The sequence below is a fragment of the Aotus nancymaae genome, unplaced genomic scaffold, assembly GCF_030222135.1.
Source record: "Aotus nancymaae isolate 86718 unplaced genomic scaffold, 86718_ANA_hifiasm-v0.15.2.pri h1tg000029l, whole genome shotgun sequence".
NCBI classification, from domain to species: Eukaryota; Metazoa; Chordata; class Mammalia; order Primates; family Aotidae; genus Aotus; species Aotus nancymaae.
This window is the reverse complement of record NW_026988442.1, coordinates 67880398-67900790: the sequence shown is the minus strand read 5'-3', so window position 1 is coordinate 67900790 and position 20393 is coordinate 67880398. Positions and strand designations below refer to the sequence as shown.

Genomic DNA, 20393 nt, shown 5'->3' with positions numbered 1-20393 from the left:
CTTGTGAAAGTATGCAGGAGAAAAGAAGTTAGATAAAATAAAAATCAATAAGCAGATAATTGCTTAAATTTGTCAAAAAGGAAAGCTGTAGACATATGAAAGATAGTTTGGAGAAAAGATTATAAAGTTGTATACAAATGGCAGGCAGGCAACGTAAATTTGCCAGTATAATACCAGAGCAACTGGTAAATGAAGAAAAGTTAGTACAGAAGTTACCCAACAGGATGATTCAGATCAGTTGAGACACAATATTCATTTAAAACTAGACAGTCCATCAAGTAATTGAATCCAGGACAAAGCCCAGGAGAGTATGGGTCAATATACCCAGCAGGAATACTGAGTTTCTCCTTCTGCCTTCATCTCTTGGAAGATATCAAGGATTCAACTAGAGGTACACACTTTAATCCATCTATAGGAAGTCTAAGGTATCAATATTATGCTGTAATCTGAATGTTAGAGATAAGAAAGCCACCAGTTACATCATGTCCTGTTATTTATAAGAGAAACAGATATAAAAATCAGGTATTGAAGAGCCACAAGTTCAAAGATTTTGGAGATTATGACTGCAGAGGGTGGAAGTCCCTCCCTGTAAATTAAATCTGCATTCTGAGGAGGAAGTAATGATGTGGACTGAGTCCGGAAATAAATATGCAAAAAATTTTTAAAAATTTGAAATTTCCAGGTAAGACAAAACTAATACATATACATGTATGGGTTTTATTTCATTTTGTTTTGGATTAAGAGGGTAGAGTTCATTCCTCTTCAAATCCTCCATTACAATTCTTAACAGTCCCATTGTCAGACTTGCTAGCTGAAAAACAAGGCAGAATCAGCTTGTCTTGATGTTTGAGCCTATTTTTCTCTATTTGCCTTCAGTGGTAAGAGAACAGTATTATTGATTAATTTAGTTATTCTTTACGTTTGCCTTTAAATTATTTCAAATTCTTTCAGCATTTATTTTTCAAACCTGTTACTGATTTTCTTCGGTGTTCTCTAGGTGCTATCAAATTTGACACATTAAGTTCATGTTATAGAATTCAATACTAAACACTCAAAATACACCCAGAAATGCCATCACCTACCTCTCCTTTTCAGCAACTCACTTAACCTCTCAAGACCTCTGTTTCCTCAGCTGCAAAATGACAGCAGTTTCATTAGAATAACTCTAAAGCCATAACTGTGTTAATATCTGTCATGTTATCTTAATGTCAGGTATTAATATCTTAAGATGCTTAATCTTAAGAAAAAACAAAGTGACATCACAAAAAAAATTCTATAATAGCAGATAAATAACATTTTATTCATACTACTCTGTGGGCAATTATCTACGTAATTATTGTCAAGTCACTGATACCACTTTGTTGTTATCCTGTCTGTTTTTTTGTTGCTGTAACAGAATACCTGAGACTGGATAATTTTTAAAGAAAAAAAGTTTACTTAGCTCGTGGCTCCACAAGCTGAAATATGTAAGGGCATGGCCCTGGCTTCTGGTGGCATAACATGGCAAAGGTCAAAGGAGAATCAGACACGTGTGAAAACATAAAACCAAAGAATCATCCTGGCTTTATAACAGTCCACTCTTTCCGAAACAAATCCATTTCCACAAGAACTAATCCAGTCTTGCTAGAGAAAGAACTCACTTACTACAATAAGAATGGCACCAAGCTACTCATGAGCGATCCAGCCCCATGCCCTAAACGCCTCCCACTATGGCCCACTTTCCACTCTACCGCATTGGGAATCTAATTTCAACATGCGTTTTCATGGGTACAAACTCAAACCATAACAGTTGCCTTACTGACAAACTGAAGATAAAACATCTTACAGCTTCTTCTGGTTTCAGAATTAATGATTATATTATATATTATTGTTTGTACATTATGACACCAGATAGAGTCCTTTATTTAACAATAACAACAAAAACTGAAGGCATAGAAAGTAATGGGCATATTACACACTGAATTCTGGGATGATGACATAGTGGGTTGAAATGTATTCCCCAAAAAGATACATCCAAGTCCTAACCCATAGTACCTGTGAAAGTGGCCCTATTCAAAACGTCTGTGCTGATTTAATCAAGTTTAGATGAGATCATGTTAGATTAGTGTGGGCCCTAAATCCAACGATTGTTTTTTCCTTATAAAAAAGGACAGATACACACACACACACGCACACACACACACACACACACAAACGGAAGAAGGTCATGTGACAACAGAGGTAGACACTGGAGTGATGGCACTATAAGCCAAAAAGAATGTCAAGGATTTGGAAGAGCCACAAGAAGCCAGAAAAAGGCAAGGAAGGATTCATCCCTAGAGCCTCAGAGGGAGCATGGCCCTGCTGACCCTGATATTGGACTTCTGGCCTCAGAACTGTGAGAGAATAAATTCTGCTGCTATAGCACCCTTAGGAAACTAATACAGAATGGTCACATCAGTACAACAAGAGAGAGTCAGGCAAATAAAAAAGTTATTAGAAGAATTCCAAGAAATATATTCTCTTAGTGAAACTAAAAGACAAGTAACACCAATTTTTTTTTTTAATTTAAGCTTTCACAACATTGAAAAGTAGTGCCTTTGAATGGAATACAACACAGTCTACATCTTAACCATCTACCAATAATTTGTCCTTTGAAAATAGGGAAACCAACAGACTTCTGAAGTGAGATTTAACAAACTAATCAGCCATGCAAGCATACAAAGAAAATTAATGACATTATGCTGAGTCCTTTTGCAATCAGATGGATGATGGATGGATGGATGGATGGATGGATGGATGGAAAGAAGGAAGGAAGGAAGGAAGAAAGGGAGGGAGGGAGGGTGGGGGATAGACGTTTTAGGGATAAGTAAGGCATGGATAGGGATTGCAAATCATAAAATTTTCTGACACAGCAAAAAAAAAAAAAAAATTATATCTGTCCCTGTCACACCTAGAGACCAAAGCATAATCAACTATCTCAAAAATAAATTTCATCTGAATATTTAAATTCCTCAAATAGTGAGGAAAAAATAAGTATAAAATAGCAGTATTCTTTTAAAAATATTTTTAGCTCTGATTAAAAAATTATGAAAATTACTAATATAAAACAACAATCTGTCCAATTAGTGTTTTCTTTAACGAGAAAGAACATTTAACCTCTTCAATAAGCTTTTATGTGGACAAAATGTTTCATACTACTATTATTATCCCTTCAAAGTAGCGAAACAAAAGGAAAGGAAATACCCAGCAAGTAAAACAAAGCTAACAGAATTATTACTGTTGTATTTATACTTATAATCTACAACTGGTGAAGGTAAAATAAAACAGATAATACTATTATTTGTACTAAGCCCAGACTGTACACTTTAGATAATATTCTCAACCTTGAATGTACATTAGAGAGACCTGCAGAGTATGTATGTATGTATGCATGCATGCAAATACCTATTTTGAGACAAGGTCTGGATATGTTGCCCAAGATTGTCTAGAATCCTGAGCTCAAGCAATCCCCTAGCCTGAGCCTCCCAAGTAAATGGGATTACAAGTGTGCGCCACCATGCCAGCTTATGCAGGGTATTTAAATATAAATGCTAATACCCAGGGCCCTCCTGCAGGCAGGGCTATCCCCTATGGCAGTACACAGGGTTTGTCCTGATGCCATTCAGAGGGCACCATTCACATAATATAGTGCAATCTGTGAGATAAAAGAATAAAAACTAAGTGAATACAAAGCATTAATGATATTGAGCCACTAAATGAACACTAATTAGTCATTTCTCAAATAAGCAGCACCATACTTCGGCTCTGTGGGCAATCGGTTGCTTTTACTGAGCAACCACTGCCTATACGACATTATGAGTATGTTCTGTGCCCTGGAAGACTGCCTTCTCTTTTCTTTTCTTTTTTTTTTTCCTGAGGTGGAGTCTCACTCTGTCACCCAGGCTGCTAGAGTGCAGTGGTGCAATCTTGGCTCCCTGCAACCTCTGCCTCCCGGGTTCAAGCGATTCTCCTGCCTCGCCTCCTGGGTGGCTGGGATTACAGGTGCCCGCCACCACACCCAGCTAATTTTTTTTGTATTTTTAGTAGAGACGGGGTTTCACCATGTTGGCCAGGCTGGTCATGAACTCCTGACCTCAGGTGATCCACCCACCTTGGCCTCCCAAAGCATTGGGATTACAGGCATGAGCCACCGCGCCCGGCCGCCTTCTCTTTTCTTCATTGCATGATAGGGTCCTATTATTCATTTAGTATTTTATAGTAAAGGTAGTATTTTAACATTTGATGTATTTCCCAATATTAAGTAATTACTTGGGGTTCATCAGGGTGGTAATGATGTTACAATTATGTTTTATTTTTAAAGAAATTTTATCTTTTATAGATATACAATATAACATACGGAGCCAAAAAGGAATGTCTGGAATTTGCTTCAATATAATCTGGGGTGGAAAACAACTAGGCAGAGTCTTGAGAAATCAAGATTGGCTATTTATTTACACTTGTTAAAAGGTAAAAAGGTACATTATCTGTTCCTTCTATTTTGTATACGGTTAAAATTTTCCATAATGTCCTTGCTCACTCATTCAAATCACAACAGGAAACTCAATATACCTCCAATAAGCAAGTTACATTAACCAGAAAATAAAAATATATATATACTTAAAATGGATAGGACTATCCTGATAAAAGGACCATGCAGTCATGCTTTAAGTATGTGAGTAAGAATTTATTTATCAGAAAAATAACTGGCTGTCACTGAAATCTTTTGAGGACTGAATCAAGGTGATATCTAAAACAGTTGTACTCATGAAAATTGCTGGGAGACGGCTGAAGCAAAGGAAACCAAGTGCCTTTTATAATATATCAAACAACAACAAAAAAGGGGACTTTATCTTAGCTGAGATTATACAATAAGCCACTAATAATCACTGATGCCTAAATAACAATTAGGTGTCATTTCCAAGAAATAGACAATGATAAAAGCAAAGTTTTTAATGATGAAGAAGGAATATAGTAAATATCTAAGATACAAAGGAAGAGTTAGGAGGGCATCATTCTAAGGGATGGTGGAAAATGTTCAAATGAGCTACAAAGGTCAAGCAATACAACCTGAAAACAGTGATACAGTGTTCCTACAAAGGAGACCATGTAAATTTGTATCATTGGCAAGTCAATAGCTAGACCCCCATTATAAAACCACTATATTCCTCCACTGTTCTCTTCTCACATCAAAATCTTTACACTTCCAGAAAGGCCCTGAGTTTTAACACTATATAGAAAGCTCCTACCTAATGAAGCCATTTTTCTTGCTGCATTTGCATTCCCTAAATCAGTTTCTCTGCCAGTGAACTAACAAGTAGTAACAGTTTTGTGCATATTGCCACTGTGACATGGAAAAAGAGAAGTTTCAGGACTCTGTCTTATAGATCCTATTTGCCATTTTAAATTCTACCTAATGTGCTTGAAATTCATTATATCTACATCTTTTGCCACTTGAAAAAGAATCCAAATAAGAAAAGTGAAAAACACCAAAATAGCCACCTTCTCCTCTGTACTAAACAGGTAACTAATTATACAACAAGAAAAAAGTATTTCTACTAAAATAAAGCATACCATTCATGCAAGCATTTTTAAAAGTAGTAAGCAGTTACTATTTGCAGGCAGGCCTGTACAATGTGCAGAACGAGGAAGAAAAGGAAAACGGGGAGGAGAATCTTGCCAAGTAATTGCTAAATAATAAAGTATTAGAAAATTGGCTATCATTTTCCTATTTATGTCTTATCTGGATATAAACACTATTAGAATATTGCACACACAAAAAGTATACATTATGAATTTTGATACTTTATAACTTTCTCTTTTCCTCCACTAACTGACCACTCCACTACCACAAGAATAATAGAATACCCTTTTGCAATGACAGACGTAAAACATTAACGGCTATTCAAAACTGTTTGCTAGTGAGCTTCTCTGGTAAAATACTTGAAGTAAAGGGTGAAAGAAATGAATGAAAAGAAAATTTAGAAAGATTTTGGAGGGGATACAGTTGCCATGAGTTAAGAGGTATTTATCTTAAGTTAACTCCTTTTTTCTGCTCTTTTTGATGGAGTCTCTCTCAGTTGCCTAGACTGAAGTGCAGTGGCGCGATCTCAGCTCATTGCAACCTCTGCCTCCCAGGTTCAAGTGATTGTCCTGCCTCAGCCTCCCAAGTAACTGGGATTATAGACACCTGCCACCAAGCCAAGCTAATTTTTGTATTTTTAGTAGAGACAGAGTTTTGCCATGTTGGCCGGACTAGTCTCAAACTCCTGACCTCAGGTGATCCACCCATCTCAGCCTTCCAAAGTGCTGGGATTACAAACGTGACCCACCACACCTAGCCTAGGTTAACTCTTTAACCAGTTATAAGAAATAATTAAATAGAGTGTCTTAAAAAAAAGAGGAAGTCCAATGAGCGGGTTAGGTATCACCTGTGCAATAAGTTGGTCAAATATATTTCCCCAACTCTCCTGCAGCATATTTACCTTCAGCCTCAGTTAGCAAAAGTAAAAATGTGTTCTAAGATTGTTGAAAGAAATAAAAAGGAAAGTATCTTTCTAAAGAAAAAAAAAGTAAAACTAATTTACGTAAGATCTCTTTGAAAGTTTTACCTACTAATACAATGCTTTCAGCATATTTATAGTAAATTTCAAAGATATGTTCAACCTAAATAATTTGCACTAATGGATAACCAACTGACACAGCTGACCTGAAATGACCAATTACTATTCCATTCACAATTTCTCTTGTGAACAAGAAACTTTCATTATGTTTACTAAAACCATATCAATTTCAAGAATGTACATTAGAACATTTATTTCCATTTATCTAATTTTTTTGGCAGCTGTGATGTTCAGCTGTTATTCTTTTATTAAAATTAATGTGAGAAATATCATCATGTGCAGACATTCATATAATTCTTTTCCTTGGGGCTTAAGCAAAAAGATGATGTATAAATGTGAAATAACTACTTTGTATTAGAAAGTTAGTCTCATTCCATCACAGGTATGAAATTCTGCTTTTCCTTGAAAGGGCTACAGACATTGCCAAAACTTCAGATATATGAGACAACTAAACACCTTTTATTTATTTAAGAATTCTTTATCATTTACTAGATAAGAGGGCAGTTCAACCACTTTCCATGTTATCTTTTTCATACAGATAATTCTTTCAGACATTTCTGTATCAAGTACCTAGTAGCAAAGCATCTTATAAAATAGGAGGCATTATACAAATGTTAGCTGAAGAAAATGAATTAACAGTGAAATATTCCTCATTTACTTTTCTAATTACAGAAACATAAAATAACCACTATTTTAATCCATTATTACTACACCTATTTTATATATATATATATATTACATTATATATATTATATATGGGATGAATACATTATGTTATATATACATGTAATATATATTACGTGTGTGTTTAAAGACACTGTGTGTGTGTGTATTTAAAAAGACATGGTCTCACTCTGTCACCTCAGCTGGAATGTAATGACTGGATTATAGCTCAGTATAACCTCAAATTCCTGGACTCAAGTGATCTTCCTGCCACAGCCTCCCAGGTATCCGGGACTACAGGTGCATACCACAACAATTAGCTGATTTAAAAAAAAATTTTTTTTGTAACACAGGGTCTTGCTATGTTGCCCAGAATGGTCTCAAACTCCTGGCGTCAAGCAATTCTTCTGCCTCAGCCTCCTAAAACACTGTTATTATAGACGTGAGCCACTGTGCCCAGCACCCCCCAAATATTTGATTGCTGAAATTTAGCTGTAATTCAAAATTGATACCAGAACTGAAATAGTCAAAACAGAGAATAAAAATCTGCAAATAATATTCTCGCTATTATTTCTTCCCACTCTCTCACTGTGACTACCAAACCACCTATAACTGAGGAGTAAAAGGAACAGTACATTATGGTTTTGGGCCAAACACTCTTTAAGCACTATGGTTTTTAGAAAGCATTAATTCTATGTCATCTCTCCCACTCACATTTTAAAATAAACAGACTAGAGATTAAATAATTTAAAAAAAAAACTGAGAGCAAGTCAGTCATTTAGGGGAACAGCAAAAATTCTAACTAAAACATTTTCAATTTAAAAATATTTTCTCCATGGTTTACAAAATATTCTTGGAAGATTATAATCTCATTTGATCCTCACACATCTTGAAGATAAAAAGAAAGAGTATTATTTCTATTTTCACCATTTAGCAGATGATGACACAGAATGAGAGTGACGTGCACTTTTACAGGTGAGTGGCTGAACTGGGCTTGGATTCGGCTCCCCTGACTCCTAGTTCAGGGCTATTTCCTAGTCCCTCTGGGCTCCTGTGTAGTAAGATGTCTAATAGGTACAAGAGACAACATCAAAACCCATCATATGTTCCTAGGAATGACCAAACATTGAAGGAATTCACACTGTGTAGGCTAATATTTGTAAATCAGGATTAGTCAGTATCTATGTGTCTAATTTGTGGTTTGGAGTTGTGAACAAATGCATTAGTCAGTCAGACAAAGTAAGTGAGAGAACAATTAATACTCGATGTCTATGAAAAACAGAAGGCATTCTTGGTTAGATATGCTTATCAACTAAAAGAGGATTGTATGACAAATTTTAAAATAAAACAGAAATGTAGATAAATGTTGATGAGTACAAACTGAATATCCAAAATTGCAAATATGGAAATACTGATTCAGATGGCAGCATTTCATTATACTGTATCAGAAAAAAGACTTCAGGTGACTCATATAGATAAATCTGGAGTGAAGGGGTTTCCCCACCACTATCCCCCACATTTTAAAATGTAAAGCTAAAGTACCAAACAAAACCAGGCTGCAACATAGTATTTCAGATTTTCTACTAGTTTTCTAAAATACAAGGCATATCAAAAGTTTGTAACTATTCATGCCCCATCTAAAGCCTAAATCTTTAAACAAGTAAAAAAAAAAAAAAAAAAACAAAAAAAAAAAACTTTTTTCCTGTAATATAAAACAGTTGATAAAAGAACATAAATATCCTGAATTCTCCAAGTTTTGACATCATCAATATCTGAAGAATTTATCATCAAAAATCACAATATCCAGTAGAAACCCTAGAACATGATAGCTGAGAAGCACTGATAATGCAAATTCCTTTGTTTCTGGAGCCAGAGAAGGCTGAAATATGTCATAGCAAAAAAGAAACTCCTATTCATCAAAACTGTATTTTTAAATAATTCTAAGAGGCTGGTACTCACCACAACTCCTCTCAGATTTAGACATCTAATTAGGACCTGCATTTTTAATACTCATTAATAGATGTGAAACATATGCATGCTGAACATATTAAAGAACAAAAGTTTCTGCAAGCTTTTTTCCATGGAAAAAATAAAGAAAACTCAACTGTGTTCAAGTAGATCACTACCATCTGCCAGCATTTTATCTAAAATAAAACTGATTGAAAGAAGGCAAATATTAAGATCATGTTTCCAAAAACCTGAACATTTCTCAGGTAGTTTAATTCTAAAACTGCCACTGTTTCTATTTCTTGTGCGTATGTGTAGGTATGCGCATTTTCCTTTTTCTACACCTAGTTCTAAATACCAAAATCAAAAAGGGGTTACTTTTGTCAAGTCTACTTAAACGGTGCTTAAATTTCAGAACAAATAAGACCTCAATTCTTAACTTCTGCTTCTCTTTCAAAAAATAAAGCAAATAAAACATGAATGTCATTAAATATCTTTGAAGACTTGGGAAAACAATATTATTGCTACTAAAATAACTGCATAATCCTACCAATCACTCTTTATAAACTTAAAAGTTATCTCTTCATTTCAATCACTTATCATAAAATAGTAAGTCAAGGACTCTTAAATCTTTGCAGTAATGGCATTGAGTTATTGCTTGGTTTCCTAACAGTGATCTTCTTACAAAACAGTACAGAAAAATGTTTTTCAACAAAAGTGAGTTCATTTTTTGTTTTAAAAAGTTAAAAATGCCCTTTGAAAATCCCGATGCTTTTTCTAACACTAAGCAATGCTACAAAATGAAAGCTAAGAATCATTACATTTGAATGAGAAACACTGTAATATAACTGCTACATGTGCACGTGTGCACACACACACACATACACACACACTATGCATATAATACATACTCTGAATTATATTGGTTTTTATAAAAATATTTCTCATTGTGTTTAAATTCATGATAAGGGAAAAAATGATAAAAACTAATTCACATTCTTATCTAATTTTCTATTTTAATTTTCTAAAAATCTTGGAACCATCAAAACAGTCTGAATACAAATAAATATCTGTCTCAATATGGATATGTAGAGAAACTATGAGCAAAAATACCCCCATACCCTACATTTTAAATCTCTACTATAGTGAAAGATAAGTTACGAGTGTGGGGAATTTTCTTAGAAACGTATTAGTAAATGACCCTTTTGGAATGCTGACACAAGTGAACATTGTTCAAATGGTACCAAAGTCAACAAACAAAAAAACCTCAGAACTATATTCCAAAGAAGAAATTTACTTCCTAAAGCATATTGCCTTATTCACCTTTATATCATTTGTGCCTAGCACATAGTGTGTGTTCATCAAATGTAAGCCTGCTATTCCAGATCACTGAGGAAGAAAATGGCTTTACTGAACTATATACCAAGCAGAGTGACAAGCAGAAACTTTACTCATTCATTTGCACTCTGAGATCTAGCATAATACATGAACTCTACAGATGCACTTAATACCTTACTTTTTGGCAGGGGGAAAAGTGGTAAGTTTGACAAATTAATGCCAAATACTGAATCACTTATTGTGTATTTATATATACATTCAAACATTGCTTGATGATGATGAGACCTTCTGAGAAATGTGTCATTAGGCAATTTTCTTATTGTGTAAACATCATAGAGTGTACTTACCCAAATCTAGATGGTGTAGCCTACTATACACCCAAGTTATACTGGCATAGTCTATTACTCCTAGGCTTAAAAACCTGTACAGCATGTTACTGTATTTGATATTGTAGGTAACTATAACACAATGGTAAGTATTTGTGTATCTAAACATAAAAAAGGTAAACTGTAGTGAAAATAGACAATTATAATCTTATGGGACCATCACTGCATACACAATCTATCATTGACCAAAATGTAATGTGGTACACGACTGTACATATGTGTGTGTATATATATACATATGTAGATATGTGTATGTATATATATATATATAATTGTATTTATGTGGAAGAAAGCAGTATTACATTAGATTTTTAAAGAAAAGTTTTATAACATTTATGTAAATAAAGTAACTTAAAATGCTGCCAAAACAAATTGAGCCAATGTAATGAGTGAATATTAATAATTTATTATTAGCATTATCTAGTTTTTAAAATAATTATAACCACTAAAGTAGTTTAATTGTGACCTCTGTGAATTTGACTAAATTAATTTATAGCCCAAATCCTTTTCACATAGATAGGACAAACATAAATTTCAGTTCAGTTCCAGACAGATTTTGTAACTAGTAAAATGCAAATAACAACTTTCATCCATATTGCTATTGCTAGTTCTTTTCCTGCCTTCCATTCCTACTATTAATGTTCTCATTTAGAATTTCACTATTTTTCTATTAGATATTTAGAATCCAATGACCACCTTCTATACTCATCAATGGTCTCCATCCAATATTGCTGTAATATTCCTTATCTCACTCTCATGTTCTATTACAGCACTCATCAATGGTTTTGCCTGAAAAACGTCATTTCCCCTTATCTAAATCCCAGCAACACATCAGATACATTGGTGTTTCATACATGTAATTCCTGAACTTCAGGAGGCCAAGGTAGAAGATAAATTGAGGTCAGGAGTTCAAGGCCAACCTGGGCAACATAGCAAGACACTGTCTCTGCAAAATAAAACTAAAATGTAGCTGGACATGGTTGCATACATCTGTACTAGCTAGGACTAGCTACTATAGGAGACTAAGGTGGGAGGATCATTTGAGCTGAGGAGTTCAAGACTGTAATGACTGATGACTGTACTACTGCACTACAACCTGGACAACAGATTAAGACTTTGTCTTAAAAACAAAATACCAGCAATGTCATGTAATTTTCCTTTTGCTCTCCTCTACTCAATCATGTGGTTTGAATGGGGCTGACTCCATTTCCTGATTCCAAAGTGATGATGTAATACAGGCCTTGCCAAACATGGTATTAGATACCTTTTGCTTCATTAACAAGTCCAAAGGCCACATGATACAAAAAGGTACAGTTGGTCCATCTCAAGACTTTGTTAGAACTTCTGAAAAAAGAGGTACTCACATATAAGGTAACTAACTTGGTGGAATATAAGCTTAGCTCTGAGAGTGATCCATATGGAAAGAGCCTATTCCAGAATGCATCCAAAACACAGGAAAAACAGTCAAGGATGCAGGAGAACAAATGACATCTCTGTATACACCTTGCCATGGCCAACCACCCTGAGACTTTCAGTTATATGACTCAACTAACTCAACTATATTTTCTTTCACGTTTTTGTGATTTTGAATTGAGTTTCTATCACACAAAAGAATCCAGAGTAATACAGCCTTCAAATGCTGCCCATCACCTATAGTAAAAGCTCTACGAATTCTTAATATTGAATTTAAGAATATATATGAACTAGAAAAAAATCTGCCTATCACCCAACCTGATCTCTCATAACTCCTCCTAACTCAGAATATGTTGATGCAAAATCAAGCTTTTAAAATCTCCAAACATTTCCCTATTTTTCCTGTGGACTTTTGTTCACAATACTTCCTTTTCCTACAGTGCTTTTCCATTTCATCTCTATTTACCAAAATCTCTAACATCCCTTTAGATCTATGTCAGAATTTGCAAGAATTAAACCCACTTCTCTGTACTTCTTTAATGAATACTGCCCTCACTGTCTGAGTATTCTGTGTGAGTTCTGCAGTAATACCATGAGTATATGGTATATATGTCCTATGTTCCGTAGAGAGAGATAGCTAACATGGCAGTCAAATGCCTTCTCTTTGAAAAGGAAAATAATCATGAAGGGCTGAGGCTGATAAAGAAAATTCGAACAAATAAGAAATCATGTAACAGTGACTCCGAAGATAGAAGCACTGTTACACTTACTCCCCAAAAATCTCTAACTCTAAAAATAAAGTTAAATATATACATATTTAACTTTTATATATATATTTAATTCAAGAAAATGTACAAGTAAGCCTAGGAAAAGCTAAATGAAGTTAAATGAAGCAGTGAATGAGCTGACCAAGTTGAATGATAGAAACATTTGTCCTTCATGTTAGAATTCCTTAAATCTTGATCTTGATGTTAATTATTTGTTCATGACATCATAAAACTTAGGAACAGATAAAACCATAAATCTTCATTTACAAATAAAAAAAATAATATTATTAAATATTCTAAGGTTAATATTAACACTCTAAAGTGATTTTTTTCAGGCCAAATAATTAATGGCAGAGCTGAGATTAAAACCCAGGACTGCTGAGTCTCCTACTACAGTACGTTGTTTCTTTCAAACACAAGTGATTATTATTCTTTTGGTAAACTCCTTTATGTATATATACAATTTAAAATATTTTATTATAGATGCATTTTTTCAGGCAGATTCTAAGCCAGGGGCTATAAACACAAAGGCCTAATTGGGCCAGTTAAGTAAAATAAATGTGAAAAGTAGACTTGTATGAAACAATGGTGACTAGTAGTATTTGTGACCAAAATGAAGAATGTCTGTCTAAAAGCATTAATTTTTTAAAAAATGTTTAAATAATTACAGTGTCCAAGCAAAATACCTCTTTGGGCCAAATTCTAATCTGTCATTTATTCTGAAAGTGTCTGCTCCATAAATTTAAAAGTCATTGTTCATGGGTGGCCACTGTCAAAACTAAAAAGTCTTAAAATACAAGCACATGAAATTTACAAATATCACAGGCATGTTCTAAATCAGGGGTGTCTAATCTTTTGCTCAGCCACGTTGGAAAAAGAATCATCTTGGGCCACACATAAAATACACGAACATCAACAATAGCTGATTAGCTTGAAAAAAAAAAAAATCTCATAATGTTTTTAGAAAGTTAGTTTAAGAATTTGTGTTGGGCCACATTCAAAGCTGTCCTGGGCTGCAGGCTGAACCAGCTTATTCTAGACTAATGTTTCCTGAACTAAGAAACTTTTTTTCTAGGAACACTTTTATACAAGGGAAATTACAGAAAATTGTATTTTCTTTTGTCAAAATTTACATAACAGATAATGGCTGCTTTCATAGTCTGATTAATATAAACCATGAAAGTGAAAAAATGTATATGGAATTCTTTAGTTTAATCCAGTAAAACTGAGTAACACAGGGCCTTCAGTGATTAATTTCTGTTTCTATGTAGAAGAGATGACATCTTTAGGCAGAGGATACTGGTAGTGCCCATCGCAGGAAAAAAAGTAAATAAATTAACAAAGCGAATGGCAACCATATTTTTCAAACCCTAAAAATCATTCCTTCAACCATATTTTCTAAGCAGCTACTATCTGCATAGGTAGCATACTAGGTACTGGGGATAAAATGATAAACAAGATAGATATGACCCTTGTCATCATAAAGTTTAGAATAAAATGGGAGAAAAATATCAAGCAAACAAAATTATTACAAGTTATATAGAATGTTAGTACAGAGGGAGAAAAAGAGTGCTAAAATAGAGGGCTCATTTTAGATTGGGTACTCAGTAAAGGTCTATCTGAAATGATGAAACTTTTAGCTGAGGCTTGAGAAAGCCATGAAAAAAAAGGGGTGTGGGTTGGGGGCATGAGTAAGTATTGCCAGCGAAGGGACCAGCAAGCAGTAATAGGACTTGAGGCAGGAAAAAGCTTGATGTTTCAGAGTGAGTAAACAAGGCCAGAGCTACCACAGCACATTAATGAGAAGACAGGGTAGAGATGAAGTTGCAGAGGCAGACAGTGCCCTGATCACACAGACCACAGCAACCTGCGCGTACTCTGGATTTTACATATGCAATAAGAAATCACGGATGGCTTTCAATCAGGGATTATTTAATCAAGATTACAAGTATCAGCAAATAGGTAAAGGCACTAAGTTTTCTTTCAATCAACAAAGGGTTCACTAAGTGTTTGCTGTGTGCTAGCACCATATGTCCATGTTTGTCAAGTTTGACTTTATATCACCAGTGCTACCATAGGCACTGGCTCTTAACATAAAAGCTCTTAATAAATACTAACGAAGGAAAATAATAATGGAAATAAGCTTAGAAAAGAACCAAAAGATAACCAGTCCGGAGGAATTCTGACCAAACTAACCCACCCCCCAATGCTGTCTCAACCACACGTATTCAACTAGGAAATTCACCTAAAGAAGGGGAGTGTTACATTTTTATTATCAGTATGAGATGGTGAACAAAGAAAAACACAGGAGAGACTTTAGGAAAACATTCACTGAAATGCAGACTTATGTTCTCTAGAAAGATAAAAGGAAGAAATGAATATGACTGCTTTCAGCAGCAGTAGCTATGACTCGGCTCCCGCTTTCCCCTTGCAGTGATCTTTGTGGACTGGCAGCTCAGAAGACCAGCAGGTCCATCGTGTGAAGAAACACCAGGGCCTGATCAATGAAAGAGTATAAATAAAGGAAAGATGAAAATAATCAGTCATTAATGGAAAGAACAATGTGCCCAAAGGAGGGTAGCTGGCCAAATGTGACCCCAAGAAAATAAGAAAGCATGAAAGCTGCCTAAAAAAAGGTAAGGAAAGGAAAAGGCAACAGAGTATCTGCATCTTAGCTTTAGAGGCCCCATGTACAGAAAATCAGACAGTAACAAAAGGAAACATTGACTAAGATCTTAATAAAAGCATAAAATCTTTCTCAAATAAACAAATAAATGTTGGAGATGAAGGCAGAATTAAATACATCTTTCATTTTTCTAATTTTTTTTCCTGTCATATGGAGACTAACCATGAAGACACTCAACACTTAAAAACAATTAGATAAGAAGTACTCTAAAATCAGACTAATAGTCTCAATTGTCATGTTAAAAACAAGCACATTACTTATAAAAGCAAAACTATGAAGGGTCTTATTCTAGTTGGAGCTCTTTCATATAGTATATTTTGCATCCATTTGGGGATGGGTTTTTTTTTTCCCTTTTTCCATTCCATTCATTAAAAATAATGATTTTCTCCCCTCTGTAAAAGTGTAATAAACATCCAGTTTTGTCGTTCAAAATACAGTTGGCAAACTTTAAAGGGTAAATATACAGGAGATTTATCCTAGAGGTCTTTAAGGCACAGAGTCTGTTAGGAATAATGTCTTGTATCCATATGAACTGTTACCCAGGGAGCCATATGGAAGCTTACATGTAATATTTTATTTTTTAAAATAAGCTAGAAAGGATATTAAAGGTGTCTACTTGAAGTTGCACTGCAGCGCTTAACTCCTGGGATGCAGTGGTTTCACAGTGCATGCTACTAACTACACAAACACTTTTGAATTGGCAACTTGTGGTAAGAATAAACTACAAACTCCATAACAAGAAAACTTTTTCCCCTTTCTACTGGAATATTTTCATCTTGAGAACACTGACAAAGAAACATGGAAAAGATGAAGCCTAGAAACCATCTTTTAGGGACAATGACAACAGGTTTAAGTTCTAGTTTTACAAAGAAGAATCTGTGTCTGTGTGTGTGTGTGGGTGGTGTGTGTGTATGTGTGTTTGTGTGCATGTATGTGTATATGAGAAAGAGAAGAGGGAGGAAGAGAGGAAAGAGACAGAAAGAGGCAGAGACTGATCAAATGGTTGGTTATTTGGTTTGAAGGATTATCCTATTTCAGTAGATTTGTGGTCAGCTACACTTTCAACATAAAGTCAACATGCCTAAATTAAACAATACTGTCAATCAGAGGAGACTTTAGTGAGATGAAATACTGTGAAAGAAGCCCTAAGTATCATACAAGTCTAGAACTAGGCCCCTGTCTGTGCTAGCTAGACAGGAGAGGAAGATTGGTACAAAAACAAACCAGAAGACCCCACAACAAGGCAGTATAGGATAGCAAAGCTAGTAGGCTAAGTGATAGGAAAGCTCTGGGCCAATTCTCCTTAAACGGAGTGGTCACATACTGGTGAGATTATGAGATGCTACACTGCACCTAATGACAAAATTATTTATACAGTATCAAAACATCATCCAAACCCCAAGAAGTGCACACAGCTAGTAATAATATAAGGCTAGTGATCTGGGCAGTAATGAATGCTGTACCTAGCCAAGTTCGTAAACCAAGTAGAGAACTTCACAGTATACCAGTTTAAGGATAACTTTGGAATGGCAGGTACTGAGCATCATAAACAAAGACTGTTATCAGTGTGTTCATGAGTCTATCCTATGAAAAAAGAAAGTATCCCATGTAGTTCCTTATTTGTGTTTTGAGGAAAAGCCTCAAAGGAGGAAAATTCAAATGACCTATGACTTCTGAGGATTAAGAGAACATCACAGATTCACAGACCCAGAAAAGCACCTAGTGTCTGGCCCTCCAGTCTCCAACAACAATCAAGAACTGTAATACATCTCAAGATTAGGAGAAGTACCATACCCACTTCTAACAGTAAAATATAATAATATATATTTTAATCAAGACATACTTAGGTTTAATTTAATTAAATAATTTACCATGCTTTAACACAGACAGACAATGGGCTTAAGAAGAATGAATAGTATATAGTCTTTGCAAGTGGCCAGACTCGAACTCAAATCACATACCCACCACTAATCCAAGTACTGTGCAGCCTTCCATCAGCCATTTATGGCAATCCAGGGGTTCTGTCCTCATGCTTGCACTTCATGGTTGCAGACACCACAACCAGCCAAATGTAAGAAAGGGGAGTTGGCCTTCATCTTTTATAAGTAAAATTTAAAAACAACTTTGCTGGAAGAACTCCCAGAAGTCACCCACTTAACTCTAATTTGCCACAACTTGGAGACTGATCAACCCAAGATACAAGGAAAGTAGGGAAAATTTGGCAAAAGAGAATGGGATCATCCTAACTAATTTAAGTCAATGTTGCTTCACTCCCAAGGGCTGGGTACTTGGCCATCCTAAAGAAAACTGTGATTCTGTTAACAAGGAAGAAGGGCTGTTAAGTGGGCAACGATCAGTATTTGTCACAATACCTCAGATGAAACCAAAAATGTAATTGTAAGCATCTGAGGGTGAAAAAATGATTTTTAAATAATAGAGACTCTTTCAGTTCAGTAAAGATATTGCAGAAAGAAAAATGAATAAAATACCCTCGATACCTAGTCTAAGGTACAGTCTAAGAAAGTAGAACTGCTTCATCCTGGAACAAATGATTAACATTTCATAAAACAAAATTTAATGCCTTCCCCCAAGCCCCATATTCAAAACCTTTTTCTGTATTCTAGTGAAGTTTCTAAGGCAAAGCTATAATATAACCTAAGAATAACAATAAGTATTGACTACTTTTGACAAAATAACTTGTTGAGCTTTTGTAATCTATAATAAAACTAAACAGCTCTAACATGAATCATGATAGACTATTTTAGTTGTCAAGATAAAGCAGAATCAAACTGACTAATTAGGCTGAAGCATTTATTCTTTCAATAATAAAATACTTTTCAGATAATAAGCTTATAACAGCAACAACTACATGTTCAGAAGTTGAGAAAAACAGCATATGTTTCAAGGTCTTTCTCATCAGACACACTCCTATTTGTTCAGAGTATTGTGCATAGTAGGCAATATTGGTGCCTAATCATTTTACCTTTGAGTTTTGATGATTTCACATACCAAATATACAAGAAGAGTAATAACTGGAAAGCAAAAATTTTTCGTATCTTTAAAAATTTTCACAGAGCTCAGACTTACTTGATGTAACAAAAGGTTACTCTCACACTTCAATCTAGGATTGAATGCATGTATTTGCTAACTTAGTATCTAAATGTTCATACTACCTCAGTTTTTCTAAAATATTCAAAAAAGTTATTTAGCAAACAGTAGATAAGTTATCACAGGCCAAATATAACTGTAAGTTAAACTTGTAAGGTACATCTTTGGGTTGAAGACTGATTAGATTAGTATAGTTAACTGCAAAGGCTAAATGGCAGACCTTGAAAGATGACAGATACCATTGTTAGGCAGTGAAGGTTATGGCTACCAGAGAGTAAGGCTTTACATCACGATATTTAGATATCCACCTCTCAAATAAGACTGCTTCAAAGACCACTGTGACACTTATCCTCAAATGCTGTAGGCTTCTAGGGGAGCAGGGAAGTCATAGGCACAGAAGTGTTTGCATGCTATTCACACACATATATTTGTGATACAATAATGTAATTCTGAAAAACTGCATAATCAAAATGAAATCAAACAACAGACATAGAAATGTCTCATTTCAATGTTCAAATCACTGTAGAAATTTATTATATTGAATGGTACTGTTAAATGAAAAAGTGCCATAAAGTCAACTGGATTACTTGACCTTAAGTAATACATATAATTGGTGCTGCAAAAACACAATTAAATGGGATGTGAAAGCAACCATAAACAGTCATATTTTAACACAGCAACAGTCTTATCATTGCCTTTACAACTTTTATATCAATATGTTCATTGAAATTTCTCATACTATTAGTGAATCAACCATATTCACAGTGATATCAGAATATAAAACATTAAATTATGTAAAGAAGGATACACTTTAGATTTGAAAAAAATACAAAATTCTGAACACGGACTAGAACAACATTTTACCTTTTAAATCCTAAGCCATGTAACTGGAATGCTCACTGCTATTCCATTTGACACTGTGCATTCTCAGTGATGATACCTGGTTTCCATACACAAAATGGGTAACTCTCTGAATCCCTCAAGTTCCTACTAAGAACAGCAAGCTAAATTTAAGTCACAAGCTGCCATGTCTCCTGAGGCTGGTCCACTTTAGAGGCAGCAGATGGGCAGAGGTACTGGAGGCAAAGTGAGAACTGCAGCTTTCAACATGTCCTTCCTCTAAGAACCTATCTGCTCTAACTCCATTCATTATCAGCCCAGCACTTTTCATTCCTGCCCAAATCAATGCATTCTATACACAGGGGCCCACAATGGCAAGCACATTAGATATGTTAACCACTATAGGATAGTCTTCCACTATTTAACCATCAGGAGAACACACAGAAATATGTACAAATAGAGAATAAGAAGGAAGAGATGTTTAAGGGGATGCCACTCTACCTGTTCCCTCAGTAAAAATATAATGAGTATTTACCTCCATCTTTTCAGTATGTCCCATAAGACTCTCTTTTTTTTCAAATTTTATCATTATTATTATTATTAG

General features: G+C 34.8%; 1 protein-coding gene across 1 annotated transcript in view; it reads right to left on the bottom strand.

The window, feature by feature from the left end:
- The window catches only part of GTDC1 (glycosyltransferase like domain containing 1), a 406979-nt gene that overhangs the window by 246025 nt on the left and 140561 nt on the right, over window positions 1-20393 (bottom strand).